Source organism: Fistularia commersonii, chromosome 2, assembly GCF_037954325.1.
Source record: "Fistularia commersonii isolate RoL2024-O1a breed Wild chromosome 2, RoL_Fcom_v1.0, whole genome shotgun sequence".
Lineage (NCBI taxonomy): Eukaryota > Metazoa > Chordata > Actinopteri > Syngnathiformes > Fistulariidae > Fistularia > Fistularia commersonii.
Window position 1 is genome coordinate 25,325,193 of NC_141285.1, and position 24,310 is coordinate 25,349,502.

Consider the following 24,310-nt stretch of genomic DNA (forward strand, 5'->3'; position numbering starts at 1 on the left):
CAGTTATTTGCACACTTCTTTTCATTGTTTGGATTTGTCGTATTTCATGATTCAGTCACATAAGTATGGAATAAGTTTAACACTGTATTACTATTAAGATGTTGAGACTGTGTTCATGGTTAGAGGTTCCAACTAAGGAAAGGGGATGTAGAATATTGACTGTGGACACAGTAATATTGAACAATTAACCATATATGTTTACTTGGAATCTGCACATGCGCAGACTCTCTGTAGGCAGGGCTCATGTCTATTGATACGAATTGCTATCATCACCTGTGCTCTGCTCTTCAGTAAAATAACTAAGTGCTACTCTAATATCTCCGGTCGCCTCTTTTACGCAAAACACAACACAGTGTTACATACATTCATTGTATTTACTTATTTTGATTGTAGTCCTTGTGTGACGTGGGGACGCTCACGTCAAGAGAGGGACTTGCAAAATCTCCAACGTCAAATTATAGAATCTCCAACCTCACATCATTATTTCACTATCAATTGCAAAGACTGTTAAAATGTAACTGCGAGACCCCATCATGGAAGGTGAAGGAATGCGCTACCCTGCTGTTCCAATGACACCCCCCGGGGATAATCGACTAGAGCCAGGGGTCGGAGGAAGTCACTATCAGGACTTCTTCCGAACCGCGACTTCGATCAAAGCACGGTTTTACACAACCCAGGTGCTCATATTCCAAGAGAGCGTAAACCAGGGGTAAACCAGCGGCTTTGATCGAGGCGCAGTTTACGAGGCCCCGCACCCCAGATGGCCGCACTCCTAGAGAGCGTAAAACCGGGGGGGGGGGGGGGTCGGGAAAGTCATCGTCAGGACTTCCTCCGACCCTTTTGGCCAAAAGGTATAAAATGAGCCTGATCCTTTGGATCGGGGCCAGAACTTCTTCATCTACACATTCGACTGGACGCGTCTCAGCGGGTGTCTAGAGGAGCCGAACGATCCTCGCGGGGTGACATTCATTCTGGCCCGGGATAATCGTAAGTGTATTTTCCTGACTTTGAATAAACCATTCTTGCTTGATTAGTTCCTGGCCGTTGTGACGTTTTTCCCTGAATGATAATCTGAACACACCGGGACAACAAAGTCCGCTCCCGTGGCAGGAGCCACAAAAACGGACAAATCCGTCCATCTCAGAGGAGATCTGGACCATCACCTGGAAGCTGGACGGGAACTTGGTGTGCGAGTGGGTGAAAGACAAAGTGGATGTGGTTTATTATCGGAGCTTTAAGGGCCGGACAACCTTGAACATCAGATCTGGGGAGCTGGGAATCAGGAATGCCACTAAAGAAGACACAAATTTAAAGTGAAACATAGGATCCCCGAAAAACACACGAAATATAAATTAAAAATATTAACTCTTCAGTGCTATAAATAAATTATAAAATACAAGAACTTTTAATCATTTACAATTCAACTTTCCCTTTTTAGTGACCCCTGAAAAACACGCAAAATATATAAATTAAAATGTGGAAAACGAAAAGAAAAAGATCAGCAGTCTCTACTGACAGCTGGCATTGAGTTACACCGAGTGCAAACGGAAACCAGGCCAGTCATATTGAACAATCACATGCGCCTTCAAGAGAAAAAAAAGTCTAGAAGGAAGCTGCGCTCTACCAGTGAGGAGCTTCCTCACTGTGTTCGCAGTGTGGCACTTGGCGTCCGGCTTTCCACGGTAGTCACACATACAGTTCTCCTCGAGTTCAACATGGGGAAAGAAACATCCTTCCGGTTCTTCTTGCTGCTTTTAGCGGCGCCTCAGTGTTTCTCCTTCACCGTCACGTCGCTGTACTTCGAGGAAGGAGCGGAGCTGCGGCTGAATCCGTCCATCTCAGAGGAGATCTGGGACATTGGATGGTTGGTGGACGGGAACTTGGTGTGCGAGTGGGTGAAAGACAAACTGGATGTGGTTTATTATTCAAGATTTAAAGGCCGGACGACCTTACACACCAGAACCGCGGAGCTAGAAATCAGGAATGCCACTAAAGAAGACGATGGGATCTTCACGCTGGAGTTCAACCACCGGGTTCTTCAGGATCAATACAGGGTCCAGATAATCGAGGAGGTACCGAAGCCCACGGTGAGCATCGATCCACCATCCTGTGGTCCTGAATCCGAGAAATGCACCTTGAGCTGCGACGGAAACACTGAGAATGTGGGACCTGTCAGCTACCTGTGGAGACTGGGAGATGATGAGTGGGATATTGAGAGGAAAGACATCACCGTCTACAACGGCAACAGCATCCAGAAGGCTGAGAAGTTCTCCTGCAGGCTGAAGAACCCAGTCAGTCAGAAATGGAGCGACCCCTTGCAGAACCCTTTATTCCTTCCACATCCGTATTGGCTGGTGGGTTTGGTTTTGGGTTTGATCTGCGTTTCTGTTTTGGTTGTTTTAGCAATCAAGGGACGGAAATCCATCCACGAACGGATCAGTAGATGTTTCAGAAGAAAGACTGAGAAGGAAAATGGTTTAGAAGGTCCTCAAGTACCCCTGAAGGAAGGAGAACTGCTTCCAAACCCCGCCTAGACTCTGTTTGACGTAGCAGCAGACGCCGCCTTTTTTATATCACAGCATGAGTATGTGCGCGTGCGCGTGTGTGTGTTACGCTCTCGGATTGTAGTCTTCTTTTTTAAACACGGACTTTCTGTGTTTGATAAGAATGCATTGAATTTTTATGGGGTTTTCTTGTCCACTTTTCAAAAAATGGACATATAATAACCTTTTGGGCTCAGTGATGTGTTTCATGTTCAAAATATTTCTGTTACACTCAGTTTGCGGTTCCGTTTAAACTTATTTCTACGAGTCGCCAGGATGACGTAACTGTCGCCGACTCGTGTGGAGTTGTGCGCATGCGCCTTTCTTTCCTCCACTTTTTTCATTTTGTTTCCGCTTTTCTCCGTCTTGGTTTCTGGACTCGGATTGCCTCTCACCGCGGTCAGTCGGAAAAGTTTTCGTCTTGGGAATCAGCCGATCGGACTGGTACCAATGTGTGTGTGTGTGTGTGTGATTGGAGTGTGTCATCAGCCAAGTGATTTAACGGAATGGGACGGGGCCGCCGGCTCTGAGTCAACAGCGCCCTCAAGCTCTGAGCGCCCTCTAGCGGTGAGAGTGTGAACTGCAGGTGTGTCTGTGACGTAAATTGAGGAAACTGAACACACTCTTTCCTGGCCGCTCACGAACGCTCACCTCCATCTTCAGCCTGGCTTCCAGGTCTCCTCCCCATAGCTACACTGTGTGTTTCATCAGCTTCATTCCTCCGCTACAGGACGCTGGAGGCTCAGTGATGGCGGCCTTGTCCCATTCACCGACGCACACACACACATATTTTACTTTTTTTTAGAAAAGAAATATCCGCAGAGAGGTCAGGAGACTTTTCAGAGGAAGGTCTGCGCGGGTAAACACACTCTTACACACACTTTGTCTAAATACGAGAAGGACTCAAGAAGATGCACAGTATTTTCTTTGACAGGAACTTTCAGCGTCTTTTTGCGTGGGAACGCATCACGTGATGGCAAAAGTGCACCCAACTTTGTATTTTTCCACTAACACCCCCAGTGCACTAGCAATGACGTATCCCAAAGGCCCGGAGGCCCAGTCCAAGACACAGCCTGGTACCTAGTTGCCCACTTCCAAAGAGTGTGAAAAACAACTCCTTATTAGGAAGTAACCTTGACCATCGAGACAGTGGAATAAATCACTGCCACTCCCTGAGAGTGGGGCCGAAACCTCCTCATCTGCACATCCGACTGGACGCGGCTCAGCGGACGTCTAGAGAGGGCAAACGATCCCCTCGGGGTGACTTTCATTTCGGCCCGGGAATTACCGCAAATGTATTTCTTGACCTCTAATTGACCACTCATTGCTTAATCAGTTCCTGACAGTTCTGATGTTTTTCTTGGATCACATCTGAACACACCGGGACAACAAGGTCCGGTCCCGTGGCGGAGGCCGCAAAAACGGACAAACCACAGGAACCATCTTCACTTGATGTGTCTAAAGGGTTTTGTGGCTCTTGGAGGTTAAAGATTTTAAGACGAACAAATGATTAGTTGAAGGCCAAGATTGTGTGTGTGTGTGTGTGTGTGTTTGTGTGTTTGTGTGTTTTCTCCTTGCATTTCTATTTACTTTTTATAAAGAAAAAGGCTCAGATTTTTCTTCTCAGGGGAATTGCCGCACGTGGTTTGTTTGTTTGTTTAGAAGTTTATTAGGACAGTGTACAATTACATTAAGCACAGAGACAGAGATGTTTGTACCAGATTGTAGCTCATAGCTAATTTCCATCTGTAGTCCTGGACAATACAAATATAAAACTGTACAAAATAGACAATATATATAAAATGTTCAGATAGGCAATAAAATAACTATGCAATATATAAACAGGCAATCAAATATGTATTTTGCGAGTTGAAAGTGCTATTGTTGTGATATTATAACTTTGGTCATCTGGGACCCGTCTGGCATTGTTAGTGTGAGCATGTTTGGTGCTGCAGAATCCTATTTCTAACGGCCCGTGTAAAAGTGTGAAAATCAGTCATGTTCTTAAGATTGTCTGGAAGCACATTCCATTCTTTTATGGCTTTACAGGAAAAGGCAGACTTTCTCTTAGGAACATTGCAGTCTCCTCTAGACACCGACCTTAGCACTCGACTTGTGAGTTGGGAGCGAGGCTTGATGTAGGTCTTAAGAGGAGGCGGCGCGGCGTTATGGAAGATTTTGTGGACCAGACGGATATCAGAGTACCTGATTTAAGCCGTGTATATTAAGTTGATCCCGGATGTTCAAGTTCCAGTTGTATTTTGTTGGTGTTTAAAATTAAAGAACCAAACTCCTCTACGCCTCCGCCATTATTTCGTCTTTGAAACGCCACATTGGTGACCCCGAACCGAGCATGTCTGAATCAGGTGAGGTTTGCGATTCAACTTCATCGATGGCGCCCCACCCGGCTCAGCCGGACCCGGCCGTCACGGCCGTGGATCAGCAGATGTTTCAGAGGAAGGACTGAGAAGGAAAATGGTTCAGAAGATCCTCAAGTCAACTTGAAGGAAGGAGAACCGCTCAGTCACCAAGTCTCTACAAAGAAGTGGAGATACTGACATTTCCACACTGCTGTCTCTCTGTTGCACGTTTTTGACATTTGAGCACTTTGTGTGTGTGTGTGTGTGTGCGTGTGTGCTTTTGTGTGTGTGTGAGTGTTTGTGTGAAACATGATAAAGGTCATACCATGAAGTGACAAGGATGAACTGTGTGGTTGAATTTGAATGATTTCATCATTTGAAGCTTCTTCCATCAACAGACACTGAACTCACAGATTTTTACTTTTCATCCTTCCTTCTTCTTCATGTCCTCTTCACTGTGTCATCGCCAGAAATACATTTACTGTTGGTGTTTTTCTCCTCTTTCACCAGCGGGCTGCTTCAGTGTTTACTAACAAAGTATCAGATGTTCACAGAAGGAACTCCTCTTGTTTCCCAGGATCGTCGGTGTGTTGTCAGATTTGTCGTATTTCCGTCTTTCGGCTTCTCTTGTCCAGGTCACTCTTGAATGAGATTTTCGATCTCAATGGAGTTTTTCCTGCTTAAATAAATGCAAAGAATGAATTAAAAGATCTTCGTGGGTCTCCTGATGACGTCATGTGGCACCGCCTCCTCTGGAGTTGTGCGCATGCGCCAGCCCGCACACTCTCGCGACTCCACTTTTTAAATTGGTTTATTGTTTTATTTTCTTGTGCCCGTCCTTCTCGAGGCAAGCGCTTCCAGTTTCCTCCAGTTTTACTCAGTTTGCTTTTCCATTGAAGCTCATTTTTGAGAGTCATCAGGATGATCTAACAGGTGTCGCCGCCTCCTCTTGTGTTGTGCATTTGCACCTTTCTTTCCTCTGCTTTTTCACTTTATTTCAGGTTTTCTTCATCTTGGCTTCCACTCAACATCCTGCAACACCACGTTCATGCAAATTATGGGCTGTATTTTTCATTTTTCACCCTGTTAATATACCGTGTCACCCAGATGTCCCATTGATTAAAAAGCTACAATATTTTTGTATTCTACTGACCGTTTTACCGTTTGGTCCGTTTCCTTGACGATCTGGACGGGTTTTTCTTCTTGAAATAGAGCAGGTTTGCAACAGAAACTTAACACCCGCAACCACAGGAAAACCCCAAGTGAAGCCTGGATGAATGGAGTCGTTACAGTTTGACAGTTAAAAAAGAAAGAGGAAGGTTAATACCCAGTAATACAGGGGTTGGCGTTTAATTTCAAGGGTCACGTGAGAAAGCTGAATTGTGTCAGAGGGCCACAGCGACAGCAGCTTGAACCTCATTCTGCTCACCAGTCTTCCACTGTAAAATGCACTTCATCACATCATGTGTATCATTCAGTGCATGAATATCTGGAGTTTCTTGATCACGAGGTCACTGTTGTAAGTTCAAAACTTAACATTTAATCACTGAAATGCAGATGTAGTGAAAAACAGATGACACCTGGTCAGAAACATCTTCCGGGTGTGAAACACGACATCAAGCCTTGTCACCTGTAGAAACACACAATAACACTTCCATTCTTTTAGCATCAAAACAAAAGCATCTAATGAGTTTAACCAGGCCTTTTCAGAATAGAATAAATCATGGCAACTGAATTATTACCATCACTGCAGTTCTTACATGACAAGGGTCAACATTATAGCTGTAAATATTGTAAATAAAACAATTCCGCTCAACTTTTATCCTGCACAGGGGTTGATTTGTGTCACTTTATCCTGCATTCTCTTTAAAAGTCCAACATTTTTCCCCTGTCCGATTTGGACAAGCGTCTGTTGTCACACCTGCCGGCTTTTCCCATTTCAGTCCTAATTTGATTTCATCATTTGAAGCTTCTTCCATGAAAAAAACACCGAACACACACACACACACACGTTGTTACTCTTCAACTTTCCTTCTTCGTCATGGAGTCCTCTTCACTGTGCCAGAAATACATTTACTGTTGATGTTTTTCTCCTCTTTCCCCATCGGGCTGCTTCAGTGTTTACTAACAAGTATGTTCACAGAAGGAACTCCACTTGTTTCCCAGGATCGTCGGTGTGTTGTTGGCAGATTGGTCGTGTTTCCGCCTTTCGGCTTCTCTTATCCAGGTCACTCCTGAAAGAGATTTTCGATCTCAATGGAGTTTTTCCTGGTTAAATAAATGCAAAGAATTAATTGGAAGATCTTTGTGGATCTCCTGATGTGTTTCCCGTACAGCATGTTTCTGTATTACCCGGTTTGCGGTCCGGTTTCAGGAAGTGTTTTTGCCTCATTGTCGGAATGTAATAGTTAGTGTGTCACTACTCCTGTCCAGTAGAGGGCAGGAGAGGTTAACATCACTGTGGGTGTTTAAACGGGTAGAAAACAGACCTGTAGGCTCGATGACAGGTGTAAAAACTGTATCAACTTTGTGCTCAGTAAAACTAGCGAAAACCACATCCCTGGTGTTTGTGAAGCTTTCGAGGCAAGGATATCACAGCGTGTTCCATGTTAATACTGTTGTATTTGGGCATTAAAGAGGGAAGAATGCGGAGGCACCACAAGCCTTAAAGTTCGTAATGTGAATTAAATAAGTTTTCCTCGATAATTGTAGCCTTCTAGCATATTCTGTGAGCTGCGTCACACTAGCTAGCAATAGCTAGCTTACTGTGCGACTCACAGGAGGAGTTTGATACGTGTTGCCATCTTAATCTTGCCCACATCACAAATCAAAGATAGATTAATGATACATATTTGGATTTCTTAGTTGAATGAAGTTTACAATAAGATAGTAGATTAGAATAACACTGGCAAACTGGCGTGCTTCCTGTTTTAGTTGTACCCAGTTTACGGTCGTGGTTAAGGGCGTGTTTTTGCGGATTGCCAAGATTATCTGGCAACGCCGAGGAGGGCGTTGTCTAACTGCGGTTTTTAACTGCGTTTTCTAACTGTACGCTTAAACGATCCCTGCAGGCGGTGTTACTTTGGATGTCAACATGGAGAAACAAACAACATTATGGTTCTTCTTGCTGCTTTTAGCGGCGCCTCAGTGTTTCTCCTTCACCGTCACGTCGCTGTACTTCAAGGAAGGAGTGGAGCTGCGGCTGAATCCGTCCATCTCAGAGGAGATCTGGGCCATTGGATGGTTGATGGACGGGAATCCAGTTTGCGAGTGGGTGAAAGACAAACTGGATGTGGTTTATTATTCAAGGTTTAAAGGCCGGACGACCTTGAACACCAGAACCGCGGAGCTGGAAATCAGGAATGCCACTAAAGAAGACGCTGGGATCTTCACACTGGATCTCAACCAACGGGCTCTTCCGGATCAATACAGGACCCAGATGATCGAAGAGGTACCGAAGCCCACGGTGAGCATCGATCCACCGTCCTGTGGTCCTGAATCCGAGAAATGCACCTTGAGCTGCGACGGAAACACTGAGAATGTGGGACCTGTCAGCTACCTGTGGAGACTGGGAGATGATGAGTGGGATATTGAGAGGAAAGACATCACCGTCTACAACGGCAACATCATCCAGAAGGCTGAGAAGTTCTCCTGCAGGCTGAAGAACCCAGTCAGTCAGAAATGGAGCGACCCCTTGCAGAACCCTTTATTCCTTCCACCTCCATCACCTCCACTTTGGGTTGTGGTGGGCTTGGTGTTGGTGGTTTTGGGTTTGGTTGCTTTCGCAATTTGGAAACGAAAATATATCCACCAAAGGATCAGTGCATTTTTGAGTGGAAGAAGTGTGAGGGAAAATAGTCCTGAAGTAATCCAGATGGAAGGAGAACCGCTCAGTAACCCAGCCGAGACTCCGCACAGCTCTCTGAGACCTGCAGAGACTTGACTTTTTTGACCTCGTAGCAAAGAGGAGAAAAGGAAGCAGGATCGATGCTTGCCATCCTTGTTATGTGACTTTTTGACAAGCAAAAAGTATTGTTTTCAAAAGCTTCAAGCGCAGCTTTACGTAGGGGGCGATACATGAAGAGTTTTGTTTTTGTTAGCCTGACTCTTTTATTTCACCATGTTGTTCCATCTGTTCCTTGTTTTAAAACTATGAAAGTTTTCTTTAATGTGAAAGAGGTTAAAGTTGGACTGAGATGGTTTGGATGTGGACGGAGGAGGCATGGTGAAGATCTGGGTGGAAGGACGATGGATGGAGGGAAAGGACAGGAGGTGACTGGATTTGTGAACCAAAGGTCAGCAAGAAAAAATGTCACAGAATTTACCCTTTTTTTTTTTTTTTCCACAGAACCCTGTCATTGCAGATTTAGTCGTCCAAACTGTACTCTATGTTTGGATTTGTTCAAAAAGCTTTGTTAGCGCGTTCATGGCAGGTTCTAGTTTGTTTGGCAATTTTTTTTTTTTTTGTGTGTGTAAATGACCTGCATTTAACACAGAATGTCACTAACAAGGAGGAGCCTCCTTTGACCCTTGTTCACTTTGTTTTTCAGGTTTCCTGCAGGGCCAAGATGGTCGAGGAGATACCAAAGACCACGGTGAAGTTTGGCTCCAACATCCTGTGGCCCGTAACCGAAACCTGCACCTTGGGCCGCGACAGAAACAGGAAAGAACAGAGCTGCACGTGGACACACAAAGGTCTGTGTGTGTGTGTGTGTGTGTGTGTGTGTGTGTGTGTGTTACGTCTGAACTTTTTGTTCATGTGTCGTTGTTGTAGAACCTCAGTTTCTGAGAAAAAAAAAATTTTGAACCGTCTTCTGAACAAGCCTCAGTGCACAAATGCGTGCAAATACATCTCACAGTTTCCGCATTGTAGCTTAGCAACCGCCAAGCCTGGAACTGCCTGTTATTTACACAGCTCATCGTTGTGTGTATATAAATGTGTATACATATCAGAAAAAACTGGTGAACATCAATAAATGTATATATATATATATATATATAACAGGTGTCGCCACCTCCTCTTGTGTTGTGCATTTGCACCTTTCTTTCCTCTGCTTTTTCACTTTTTTTCGAGTTTTCTTCATCTTGGTTTCCACTCAACAGTCTGTTTAGCTCAGAAATGGAATGTTTCAAAGGGCAGAAGTGAAAAAATATGAAGTGTGTGGATTTTGTGCCTGTCCTATTCCTGCAACACCACGTTCATGCAAATTATGGGCTGTATGTTTCATTTTTCACCCTGTTAATATACCGTGTCACCCAGATGTCCCATTGATTAAAAAGCTACAATATTTTTGTATTCTACTGACCGTTTTACCGTTTGGTCTGTTTACTTGACGATCTGGACGGGTTTTTCTTCTTGAAATAGGGCAGGTTTGCAACAGAAACTTAACACCCACCACCAACAGGAAAACCCCAAGTGAAGCCTGGATGAATGGAGTCATTACAGTTTGACGGTTAAAAAAGAAAGAGGAAGGTTAATACCCAGTAATACAGGGGTTGGCGTTTAATTTGTACAAGGGTCACGTGAGAAAGCTGAAATGTGTCAGAGGGCCACAGCGACAGCAGCTTGAACCTCATTCTGCTCACCAGTCTTCCATTGTAAAATGCACTTCATCACATCATGTGTATCATTCAGTGCATGAATATCTGGAGCTTCTTGATCACGAGGTCACTGTTGTAAGTTCAAAACTTAACATTTAATCACTGAAATGCAGATGCAGTGAAAAACAGATGACACCTGGTCAGAAACATCTTCCGGGTGTGAAACACAACATCAAGCCTTGTCACCTGTAGAAACACACAATAACACTTCCATTCTTTTAGCGTCAAAACAAAAGCATCTAATGAGTTTTACCAGGCCTTTTCAGACTAGAATAAATCATGGCAACTGAATTATTACCATCACTGCAGTTCTTACATGACAAGGGTCAACATTATAGCTGTAAATATTGTAAATAAAACAATTCCGCTCAACTTTTATCCTGCACAGGGGTTGATTTGTGTCACTTTATCCTGCATTCTCTTTAAAAGTCCAACATTTTTCCCCTGTCCGATTTGGACAAGCGTCTGTTGTCACACCTGCCGGCTTTTCCCATTTCAGTCCTAATTTGATTTCATCATTTGAAGCTTCTTCCATGAAAAAAACATCGAACCCTCACACGTGTTGTTACTCTTCAACTTTCCTTCTTCGTCATGGAGTCCTCTTCACTGTGGCAGAAATACATTGACTGTTGGTGTTTTTCTCCTCTTTCCCCAGCGGGCTGCTTCAGTGTTTACTAACAAAGTATCAGATGTTCACAGAAGGACCTCCACTTGTTTCCCAGGATCGTCGGTGTGTTGTTGCCAGATTGGTCGTGTTTCCGCCTTTCGGCTTCTCTTGTCCAGATCACTCCTGAAAGAGATTTTCGATCTCAGTGGAGTTTTTCCTGGTTAAATAAATGCAATGAATGGATATAAAGATCTTTGTGGATCTCCTGACGCGTTTCTTGTTCAGCATGTTTCTGTATTACCCGGTTTGCGGTCCGGTTTCAGGAAGTGTTTTTGCCTCATTGTCGGGAGTATCTGGCAACACCGCTGTGAGTCCGAGGAGGATGACGTCATGTGGCACTCCTTCCTCTGGAGTTGTGCGCATGCCCCAGCCCGCACGCTTGCGCTTCTCCATTTTTTAAATTTGTTTATTGTTTTTTTAAATCTCCGTGCGCCCGTCCTTCTTAAGTCAGGCTTTTTCAGTGTTCCCACAGGGAAGACAAGAACAGTCTACATATTTTTATGTCGACGTTACAAAATCAACATCCTCTTCAAATTTAGAATTACGTTTAAAGAAAAAACAACTGAGCAGATGTTTGAAGAGTGCAGGTGGCCATGGTGAAGAACAAGGGAGATGTTCAGTGGAGGAATAATGCTGACGAGCCTCCCAAAGGAGCTCTGGGAAGGAGTCGTGGAAACCAGACTGAAGACAGAGGTGAGCGTTTGTGAGCGACCAGGAAAGAGTGTGTCCTGTTTCTTCACCTGCCGTTCACTTTTCCACCGCTAGAGGGCGCTGTAGCCCCAGTGACAGCGGCCCCGTCCCATTCTCCGTCGCGGTGACGTCACTACGAGCTGAGTGTGTGGGTGTTGGCTTGTTTTTTAAAATTTCCTCTTTCCTGTGTAATCTATATTGTTGCATCCCTGCAGTACTGTTTAAAATATCATATCAGCATTCTTTACATATACAAACTGTTGCATGTAAAAAAAGCACATGTAAAAAAACCGTTATTTTCTCTTACCTTTACGAACACATAAAGTCCATGCCCCGCTCCTTCTGGAGCATTGATAACTTGCTTGTGGAAGTCTTCCATTTCTGTCTGCAGTTTTAAAAGTCTCTCCGTCTCAATGGAAATCACTGCCAGTGAAGACAGGCGTCCTTGATCGGTCCTGTTCCGACTGTCAAAAATCACATACGCTGGTTTGTAAACCCCAACATTTGTGACTCGCTACAATATTGTTTTGGTTGAAGACACATTGCTCTGCTGACGCACTCCTGCTCTCATGACCTCTCAATGCACTTAATACGGCTTAAGCGATTTGAATTAATGAATATTATTGTAATCATTTGTTAATTATGAAGGTGGTTGGTGTGAGAGAAGAGGCTACAGAGAATAGGGTTAGATGGAGAAGGTTGATTTGCCGTGGCGACCCCTGACGGGAAAAACAGAAAAAAGAAGAAGATTGTAATAATTTGTTGATGGCTAAAAGTATGTTGACTGACTGAGCATGAATGTAAAGCTGTACAAAGCTGAATTTTCGTGTTGCTCAAAATATGCGCTACAACCGGTGGTAACACCATCTCTTGAGCTATTCCAGGCAGACGCTGTGCGCTCAGGTTCGTTTGAAAATGTATATTCTGAATTTTCAATAAACTTGTCCTTTTTTTGGATCTTAGCTGAAATGCAGACATTTGATTTGGTTTTCCCTGTAGGAGTTCATTGATTGCACTGAGACTCTAGCGCCCTCTAGTGGAGAGAGTGGGGACTGCAGGTGCATTGAGCTTCTACTTCCAGCACCACTGCCTGCAGCTGCAGCTGCTGAAGGTTTCATAGCTGAGCTTTTCTCTTGCACCAACACTGGTCACACCGGAGCTCAACCACCGGCTTCTTCAGGATCAATACAGGGTTCGGATGATCGAGGAGATACCGAAGCCCACGGTGAGGGTCGATCCACCATCCTGTGGTCCTGAATCAGAGAAATGCACCTTGAGCTGCAACCGAAACACCAGGAATGTGGGACCTGTCAGCTACCTGTGGAGACTGGGAGATGTTCAACCGGAAGCTGAGGGGAAAGGCATCACTGTCTACTAAACCAACACCATCCGGAAGGTTGAGAACTCAACGCACTCAAACCGTCCCTGCAGAGAAGTTACTCAGAGACTGAACTCTTCTGTGTTTCTTGGAATTGAACAGAACCTCTGTGTTTCTAAAGCCAACGTGGAGAAAGAAACAGCCTTCTTTCTTTGCTGTGGGAAAACAGGTCCGATCTGAAAGTAAACTAAGGGGGACCAGAGCTTGTCGTGCAGAAGGACAGGCACATGGAGATCCAAGCAGTGATCCAGACACGCTGGTGAAATGGGTTTCGCAGCACCGGGTCAGCTAAAGGAGGCTAAAACGATTGATCGGGGACGGGCTCGCCGAGATAATTTCCGGATCTACGGTGGTCCAGAAGGCGCGGACCCGGAGAATCTACCGAAAGTCACTGAATTTCCACCGGACTCGGAGCTTCCAAGTGAAAGAACACACGTGCCTAAACTTGCAGGTGAGGCCCCGGCCATCACTCCCAAGTTTGCGAGCTAAAGAGTGAAGGAAGAGGTGATCTGTGAAGCCTGGCAGAAAAGAATTTCTATCACAACAACACCCGCTTCCATGTTTGGCATCTAAAGACTCCAATTTGATATTGTTTACCGTTGCCTACTGATATGGTTCACCCTCATTTAGCCTTCAGTTGAAAGACTCTCACTGGACTTTACAATGATGTAAAATGCAGAAAAGCTCCAGCTACCAATGTAAGAGCGATGCAGCCATCTCAAATGATCCTGCTCTCTGCAGAGAGTCAGAGATCCCTCGATGGGGCTTCTGACACCTCCAAGGCCGTCGGCGCCTCAAACCAGCCCGTCATCCTTTGTCCACGTCCTTTAGCTAATGCTAATCATGCTAATATTGCTAATCATGCTAATATACCCAACTGTTTGTATGGGTGCTCCATGTTAATACTGTTGTATTTGGACATTAAAGAGGGAAGAATGCGGAGGCACCACAAGCCTTAAAGTTCGTAATGTGAATTAAATAAGTTTTCCTCGATAATTGTAGCCTACTCGCATATGGAATTGGAGCTGCCAGGCAAGAGGTCTCGAGGAAGACCAAAGAGAATATTTATGGACGTAGTGAGAGAGGATATGAAGGTACCTGATGTGAGAGAGGAAGATACAGAGAATAGGGTTAGATGGAGAAAGTTGACTCGCTGTGGCGACCCCTGACGGGAAAAGCCGAAAGAAGAAGGAGAAGAAGAAGCATATTCTGTGAGCTGCTCACACTAGCTAGCAATCGCTAGCTTATTGTGCGACTCACAGGAGGAGTTTGATACGTGTTGCCAGATTCGTCGTTTTTCCGCCGTCATCTTAATCTTGCCCACATCACAAATCAAAGATAGTTTATTGATACATATTTGGATTTCTTAGTTGAATAAAGTTTACAATAAGATAGTAGATTAAAATAACGCTGGCAAACTGGCGTGCTTCCTGTTTTAGTTGTACCCAGTTTGCGGTCGTGTTTGAGGGCGTGTTTTTGCGGATCGTCAAGATTATCTGGCAACAGCTGAGCGACCGAGGAAGGCGTTTTCGAACTGCACACTCAAACCGTCCCTGCAGTGAAGTGACTCAGACACTGAAGTCTTCTTGGTTTCACAGAGTTGAGCAGAACCTCAGTGTTCCTGAAGTCAACATGGAGAAAGAAACATCCTGAGAGCAAAGACATCACCGTCTACAACGGCAACATCATCCAGAAGGCTGAGAAGTTCTCCTGCAGGCTGAAGAACCCAGTCAGTCAGAAATGGAGCGACCCCTTGCAGAACCCTTTATTCCTTCCACCTCCATATTGGGTTGTGGGTTTGGTTTTGTTTCTGTTTTGTTTGTTTTAGCAATCATGGGACGGAAATCTATCCACAAACAGATCAGTAGATGTTTCAGAAGAAAGACTGAGAAGGAAAATGGTTTAGAAGGTCCTCAAGTACCCCTGAAGGAAGGAGAACCGCTCTCAAACCCCACCTAGACTCTATAAGGAACTGCAGACGCAGACATATTTTTTTTATGTGTGTGTTTTTAGACTAAAGCACCAGAGTTACAGGATCAAAATGGTCACGCGCGCGTGTGTGTGTGTGTGTGTGTGTGTGTGTGTGTGTGTGTGTGTGTGTGTGTGTGTGTGTGTGTGTGTGTGTGTGTGTGTGTGTGTGTGTGTGTGTGTGTGTGTGTGTGTGTGTGTGTGTGTGTGTGTGTGTGTGTGTGTGCTTGCTTGTTATGCTCCTCGATTTCTATCTCCTTTTTTATACCTCCTGTGATTAATTAGAATGCATCCTTTTTTTATTGTGTTTTCTTGTCCATTGTCAATAAAAATGAACAAAATCAATAAAAGAATAATAACCTCTTTGGATCAGTGACATGTTTCATGTTCAACGTCTTTCCCTTTTTCTCCTTTTCCCTTGTGTTTCCTTTTAAGCTCATTTCTACGCGTCATCAGGATGAAGTAACAGGTGTCGCCTCTGGAGTTGTGCATCTGCAACTTTCTCTCCTCCACTGTTTCACTTTGTTTCTGATTTTCTTCGTCTTGGTTTCTGGACGCGGGTTTTTTCCCTCAACGCGGTCAGTAGGGACAGTTTTCGTCCTGGGGATCAGCTGATCAGACTGGTTTTGGTGTGTGTGTGTGTGTGTGTGTGTGTTTCTGCAGTGTGTTACACAGGCAATAGTCAATGCAGTCAGTTGTTGGTGTTTGAAAGGCCACTTAGAGACAAAGAATTTCTTCCAGCGAATACAGAAAGTGAAACAGTTCAGGAGGCGTCGTCTCACATCTCGATCTTCTATGGCAACTTTGAGATGTTTCATGGTGAGAGATTTTAAACTACACATTTAGTTGAAGGCCAAGGTGTGTGTGTGTGTGTGTGTGTGTGTGTGTGTGTGTGTGTGTGTGTGTTGCATTTGTATTTTATTTTTACAAAGAAAAAGGCTCAGCTTGTCCTTCTCAGGGGAACCGGAGCGGATGTGTTGTTGCCAGATTCTTGGTGTTTCCGTATTTCTTCTTTTCTCCAGGTCACTGCTGTAAAAGAGATGTTGATATCAATGGGGATTTTACCTGGTTGGATCAATAAAATGATTAAATACAAAATACTTCATGGGCTCATTGACGTGTTTCTGGTTCAGCACCTTTTGTTTTTTTTTTTTTACAAAGTTTTGCGTCTTTTTTTTCCAAATCGTCAGGAAGATCTGGCAACATGATAGGGGAGTTCAGGACAGACCGTAAAATCGAAACCGAAATTGAAACCGAAATCGAAACCGTAATCGAAAATCGAAACCGAAATCCGCCGTTTGGATTTTGAAAACGGTTTAAAGTTGCACCGAAGTATTTGGTTTGCTCAGAGTTGAGCAGAACCTCGTTGTTCCTGAAGCCGACATGCAGAAAGAAACAACTTTCCGGTTCTTCTCGCTGCTTTTAGCGGCGCCTCAGTGTTTCTCCTTCACCGTCACGTCGCTGTACTTCAAGGAAGGAGCGGAGCTGCGGCTGAATCCGACCATCTCAGAGGAGATCTGGGCCATCACCTGGCAGCTGGACAGGAACCTGGTGTGCGAGTGGGTGAAAGACAAACTGGATTTGGTTTATTATCGGAGCTTTAAAGGCCGGACAACCTTGAACACCAGTTCTGCAGAGCTGGAAATCAGGAATGCCACTAAAGAAGACGCTGGGATCTTCACACTGGATCTCAACCAACGGGCTCTTCAGGATCAATACAGGGTCCAGATAATTGAGGAGGTACCGAAGCCCACGGTGAGCATCGATCCACCATCCTGTGGTTCTAAATCCGAGAAATGCACCTTGAGCTGCGACGGAAACACTGAGAATGTGGGACCTGTCAGCTACCTGTGGAGACTGGGAGATGATGAGTGGGATATTGAGAGGAAAGACATCACCGTCTACAACGGCAACAGCATCCAGAAGGCTGAGAAGTTCTCCTGCAGGCTGAAGAACCTAGTCGGTCAGAAATGGAGCGACCCCTTGCAGAACCCTTTATTCCTTCCACCGCCATCACCTTCACTTTGGGTCGTGGTGGGCTTGGTGTTGGTGGTTTTGGGTTTGGTTGCTTTCGCAATTTGGAAACGAAAATATATCCACCAAAGGATCAGTGCATTTTTGAGTGGAAGAAGTGTGAGGGAAAATAGTCCTGAAGTAATCCAGATGGAAGGAGAACCGCTCAGTAACCCAGCCGAGACTCCGCACAGCTCTCTGTGAAGGAGACACTGAAAAGTAAATATTTTTAATTTACATTTTCTTGTGTCGTGTGTTTTTCAGGGATTCTGTGTTGTTTGACTTTAAAGTTGCTTAGTATAAAAGAGTTAAAAGTCTAAATTAGTTAAAAGTTCACTGTAGAGTGAAATAATAAAGGCTACTATAATATAGTAGTATAATACATTTTTTTATTTATCAATTCATTTTGTGCATAATGTTACATCATCATTGGTAATATATCAATTAAGGCAACAAAAAAATCTAAAGAGCCGTTTGGAAGCCGAAAGAACCGGCTCTTTTTAGTGAACCGAGCCAAAAGAGCCGGTTCTCTAAAAAGACCCGGAATTCCCATCACTAGAGTCAGCTGCTTGGGAAAATGCCTCTTCTATCATCTCTCCATCTTGGAAGGACTTCTTGTTATCAACGGTGTCAGTCCATAAATGCTGTGTTTAGTCATCGTTAAGGTGTCTCTGCAGAAAAAAACAAACTGAACATGTTTTTCTCAGGATGAGGCATCGTATAATTGCAAGATTGGTCGTTTTTCCTGCTTCTTCTCTTGTCCAGGTCACTGAAAAAGACATATTGATGTTAATGGCACTAATCCTGGTTAAATAGAAAAAAAGAATAAAATAAGAATGAAAAAAATTGCTGGCTGACTTTCATGTTTCCTGTTAAGCATGTTTTGGCCCAGCGTTTAGTTTATTATGGCGCCTTTTTTGAACATTATCTGATAATGCGAAGGAAACTGGCCGTTTGGAAACTGCACACTCAAACCGTCCCTGCAGTGAAGTGACTCAGACACTGAAGTCTTCTTGGTTTCACAGAGTTGAGCAGAACCTCAGTGTTCCTGAAGTCCACATGCAGAAAGAAACATCCTTCTGGTTCTTCTCGCTGCTTTTAGCGGCGCCTCAGTGTTTCTCCTTCACCGTCACGTCGCTGTACTTCAAGGAAGGAGCGGAGCTGCGGCTGAATCCGTCCATCTCAGAGGAGATCTGGGCCATTTGATGGTTGATGGACGGGAATCCAGTTTCCGAGTGGGTGAAAGACAAACTGGATGTGGTTTATTATTCAAGGTTTAAAGGCCGGACGACCTTGAACACCAGAACCGCGGAGCTGGAAATCAGGAATGCCACTAAAGAAGACGCTGGGATCTTCACACTGGAGTTCAACCACCGGGTTTTTCAGGATCAATACAGGGTCCAGATGATCGAGGAGGTACCGAAGCCCACGGTGAGCATCGATCCACCGTCCTGTGGTCCTGAATCCGAGAAATGCACCTTGAGCTGCGACGGAAACATTGAGAATGTGGGACCTGTCAGCTACCTGTGGAGACTGGGAGATGATGAGTGGGATATTGAGAGGAAAGACATCACCGTCTACAACGGCAACAGCATCCAGAAGGCTGAGAAGTTCTCCTGCAGGCTGAAGAACCCAGTCAGTCAGAAATGGAGCGACCCCTTGCAGAACCCTTTATTCCTTCCACCTCCACCAACACCATATCGGGTGGTTGTGGGTTTGGTGGTGGCTTTGGTTTTGGGTTTGATTTGCGTTCTGTTTTGGTTGCGTTCAAAATCAAGTGACAGAAATCCATCCACAACAAACCAGTAGATGTTTCAGAGGAGAGATTGAGTTGGAAAATGGTTCAGAAGGTCCTCAAGTAACCTTGAAGGAATAAGAGCCGCTCTCAAACCAGCCTAGACTCCACAAAGAACTGCACATGCTGAATTTTTTTTTATCTCAGGGCATTTCTATTTGTGTCTGTGCGTGTGCTTGTTATGCTCTATGATTTTTATCTTTTGTCTATTTCTTTTTATTTTCATTATTCTTTTTTTTATATGCGGACCTCATTTGTTTAATAAGAATGCATCAAATTTTTATATATTTTTTTTCTTTTGTCTATTTCTTTTTATTTTCATTATTCTTTTTTTATATGCGGACCTCATTTGTTTAATAAGAATGCATCAAAATTTATGTTTTTTTTTAAATCGTCAACCGTAAATAAAAATGAACAAAACCAATAAAAGAATAATAACCTCGTGGGCTCAGTGACGTGTTTCATTTTCAAGATGTTCGGTTTTACTCTTTGCTTTTCCATTTAAGCTCATTTTTTGAGTCATCAGGACAGTGTCGCCGCCTCCTCTTGGGTTGTGCATTCGCACCTTTCTTTCCTCCGCTTTTTCACTTTATTTCATGTTTACTTCATCGTGGTTTCTGAACTGGGGTTTCCACTCACTCAACCCTCCACCTGTTTACCGGCTCTGTGGAGCTGTCCTATTTCTGTAACACCACATTCATGCAAATTACGGGCTGTATGTTTAATTTTTCACACTCTGTTAATATACCGTGTCACCCAGATGTTCCATTGATTAAAACGCTACAATACTTTGTATTCTACTGACCGTTTTACCGCTTGGTCCGTTTACTTGAAGATGTGGCCAGGTTTCTTCTTGAAATAGAGCAGGTTTGCAACTGAAACTTAACACAACAAACAGGAGAACCCTAAGAGAACACAGCAATATAACACATCATTAAATACAGAGACCTAATAAATAGAAATAAACCCAATAATTAAGTGGACCAAGTGACCAGAAGACTACTGAAAAATGAAAGGGCCTGCGTTTCCCACCACGTGTTTCTGTTTGTGTTGTTTTAGCAATTAAGGGACGGAAATCTATCAAAGAATGGATCAGTCGATGTTTCAGAGGAAAGACAGATGTGAAAACGATGTGTGTGTGTGTGTGTGTGTGTAACAAAGAAGCACTTATTTTTGTCCCTTTCGATGTGCTTTTTGAAACAATGTTTAAACAGTGTTTATGCAAAGCTCGCCCTGCAGAGTTGATAAAAGTTGATCCTTGTTGATCTGTATATCTTTCTCTTTTCTTTTCTTTAATATTCATCAGGATACAATGTATTTGTCTTCTTCTTCTTCTTCTTCTTTCGGCTTTTATGATAACACTTGTGTTCAAAAACCTACAAACCTACAACGCTCTATCATCCAAAAAACATTCACAAGCCAGTAGGGAATTACAAACTTTGAACATTCCTCTCAACAGTATGGCAGGGATGCTTCTTCTTCTTCTTTCGGCTTTTCCCTTCAGGTGTCGCCACAGCGAGTCAACTTTCTCCATCTAACCCTATTCTCTGTATCCTCCTCTCTCACACCAACTACCTTCATATCCTCTCTCACTACATCCATAAATCTTCTCTTTGGTCTTCCTCCAGACCTCTTGCCTGGCAGCTCCAATTCCAGCATCCGTCTACCAATATATTCTCTATCCCTCCTCTGTCCATGACCCAACCATCTCAGTCTGGCTTCTCTGACCTTCTCTCCAAAACATCGGACATGTGCCGTCCCTCTGATAGACTCATTCCTGATCCATCCATCCTGGTCACTCCCAAAGAGACCCACAAGGCTGAGAAGCATCCTACCGGTTTTTTCCAAAGTAATAGAAAAAACAGTAGCGAAGCAACTAACAAACCATCTAGAGGCCAACCAACTACTTCACCCCATGCAATTCGGATTTAGACCCAAATACTCCACCGAAACTGCATGCTGCCATCTAATAGAACTTATCAAAAAACATCTAGACAACGGCTTTAAGGTAGGCGCCATCTTTCTGGATCTCAGAAAAGCTTTTGATACCGTCAATCATAAAACTCTCATTGAAAAATTGAAACTCTTCAACCTATCTAATAACACACGCGACTGGCTCGCCTCCTACCTAAACAACCGAACCCAAACCGTAAATATCAACAGCAGCAAATCCACATTTGGAAAATGCACCATGGGAGTGCCACAAGGTTCGACATTAGCTCCGCTCCTATTTAGTATGTACATCAACGACCTCCCAAGCATCTGCCCAAATATCATGACACAAATGTATGCAGACGACACAGTCGTCCTGGCTCATGCGAAAAGCATAAGCGAAATCAACACTACCCTAAACAGCGCTCTAAGTAGAATCGCGGGTTGGTTAGAAACCAACCATTTAGCGCTCAACGTCAAAAAAACAATGGCGGTCTTGTTCTCAATCAGAGCACTACCACCCAACCACAATCTCACTCTTACGGTTAATAATGAGCCAATCCAAAACGTCACCGAAACAAAATACCTAGGCATTATCATTGACAACCACCTAAACTTCGAAAAACAAGCCAACGCCGTGTCCCACAAACTGAAAAGGACAGTATACACCTTCAAACAGATAAGAGACTCTCTCTCCCTAGATGCCGCCAAAACATTCTATAACGCCCTCATCATCTCCCGCATAACATACTGCAGCACTACCTGGGGTTTCGCCACTAGTAATGCGATTTTCAAAATTACAGCTGTGCACAAAAGAGCACTAAAAATTCTAGATAAAAAAAATCTCACACATCACCACTGTAGAATCCTTGAAAAACATAATCTTCTTGCCCTCCCACACATCTTCGAATTAGCAAACCTCACCCTAGTCCACAAAATACTAAGCGGTGCAGCCCCCGGCCCCCTAGACAAATTCTTCGACAAATCCCACAACAACCTAAGAAGTGGCACCCAGGGAAACTGCTCCATTCCAAACAAAAAAAACATCATTCGGTCAGAACTCGCTCTCTTTCGTCAGCCCAAAACTCTGGAACAATCTGCCCATAGGAGTTAAAACTTTGAGTCTTCGGAGCTTCATTGAAGCCACCAAACAGCTCCTGCTAAGAAAACAAATATGCCAACACTAAGCCAGAACCGTCTCCGTCTCGAGCCAAACTGTCTAGCGACCTGCCCCGCTAGCGCTAGCCGCTAGCGCTAGCTTAGGTAGCAAAACTTTGTGTTAAAAGTGGCGTTCTTGTGTCCTTCAGGGAACAAGTTCTGGAAAGATGTGACCTTGGTACGTCTTCTTGCTTAAGGTCCCTCTTTAGGGAAAAAAAGGCGACCTAATATCTGCGAACTGATAACGCCTGTGTCTGTAGACGAGAAAAAAACATCCAAAATATCATGTCTTTCCTCTTGTTTTGGTGTAAAGAAGTACAAAGACATGAGCAAAATCTTGGAATTTAATGAACAATCCTTTTATAAAACATTTCATGAAACACCTCATATTTCCTTAGACAAAAGTGCAATTTACTTTTATCATTCACATGTATGCTTTGCAACCCATCCCACTGATCGTACAAAGGCACAAAACTTTACCAAGTAATTGGTATTGAAAAATATAGTAATGCACTTTAAGATTAAATGAGACGTATAAAGAAAGGGATTTTTAAACAATTTACACATGTGCATATAAGATCTAAATTGAATCCCTGTCTACACCTTACAAACTAAAAAGAGTGCTATTAAATGTGTGAGGATGAAAGTATTCACCTGTCCTGTAAATGTGTAAACTTCATACATGAAACATGCAAACACATACAATACATACTGAAAATGTATGGAGTCGCATGAACAGTAGAATTCCAACATACTCTTTTGTAGTGAAGCCAATGACTAACTTTAAATTGCACATTTTCGCTAGCAATTAGCTAGCTGGCTTTTACCACTGCTGCACTGATTTCTCAGCTTTGGGTGAAAGTGGACGTCTGTTTCCTCAGACCCGCCAGCGATTCGTTGATCTTATCTCTTCTCAGTTTTCCTTGCAAGCTGTCATATTTTTCCCTGTGATGAGTCTCGTAGTGGCGCCGAATATTATATTCCTTAAATACCGAAACTTGTTGCAAACACACTGAGCACAAAGGTTTCCCGTGCGTCTCTGTAAATAAATAGGACGTGGTCCATTTTTCTTTGAAAATTCTGCACTTTTTAACAACTTTTCTGTTTTGATAACGACATTTTGGCCAGTGAGGGAGTAGCGGGGAGGTGGAGAACAAGGCAGAAACAACGTACTAACAAGCAGCAGATGGCGGTTTGAAAACGTCTGCTGATTGGTCCGTCTCAGTGATGCGGATTGTCTTCTACTTTAAGCAAAATAGTGAAAATTCTTGAATTGCATGTAATTAAAAAACATACAGCCTGTGGGATTTCGCTCTGTATTCTTTGTTATTTTCCGCCCTTTCGGTTAAACACAATGTTTATGCGAGGGTCGCCCTGCAGATTTCGTTCCCTTGGAAACATTTGTGGTCTACTGATGGATTTCCTGTTTATTCTGACTGGTTTCCTTTCGGATGTGGGTTGTGTTTTCATGAAAACGGTGCAGCTTTTGCGAGTTGTGCTTTGACAGGAGACTGAAGGACCCACTGAACAACACTGCTGTTTGGATAAGTAGGAAAGAAAGTCACTGCGGTCAGGTCCTGGTTCTTCTCTCTTCTGCATGGTGCACCGCACACTCCAGCCACCAAAGTCATTCAGAGACTGCTTGATTTTAAGGAGTTTAACAGAATCTGCATGTTCCTGAAGTCAACATGCAGAAAGAAACAACCTTCTGGTTCTTCTCGCTGCTTTTAGCGGCGCCTCAGTGTTTCTCCTTCACCGTCAAGTCGCTGTACTTCAAGGAAGGGGCAGAGCTGCAGCTGAATCCGTCCATCTCAGAGGAGATCTGGGACATCACCTGGAAGCTGGACGGGAACCTGGTGTGCGAGTGGGTGAAAGACAAACTGGATGTGGTTTGTTATCGGAGCTTTAAAGGCCGGACAACCTTGAACATCAGTTCTGGGGAGCTGGAAATCAGAAATGCCACTAAATACGACGCTGGGATCTTCACACTGGAGTTCAACTCCAGGGTTTTTCAGGATCAATACAGGGTCCAGATGATCGAGGAGGTACCGAAGCCCACGGTGAGCATCGATCCACCTTCCTGTGGTCCCGAATCCAAGAAATGCACCTTGAGCTGCGACGGAAACACTGAGAATGTGGGACCTGTCAGCTACCTGTGGAGACTGGGAGATGATGAGTGGGATATTGAGAGGAAAGACATCACCG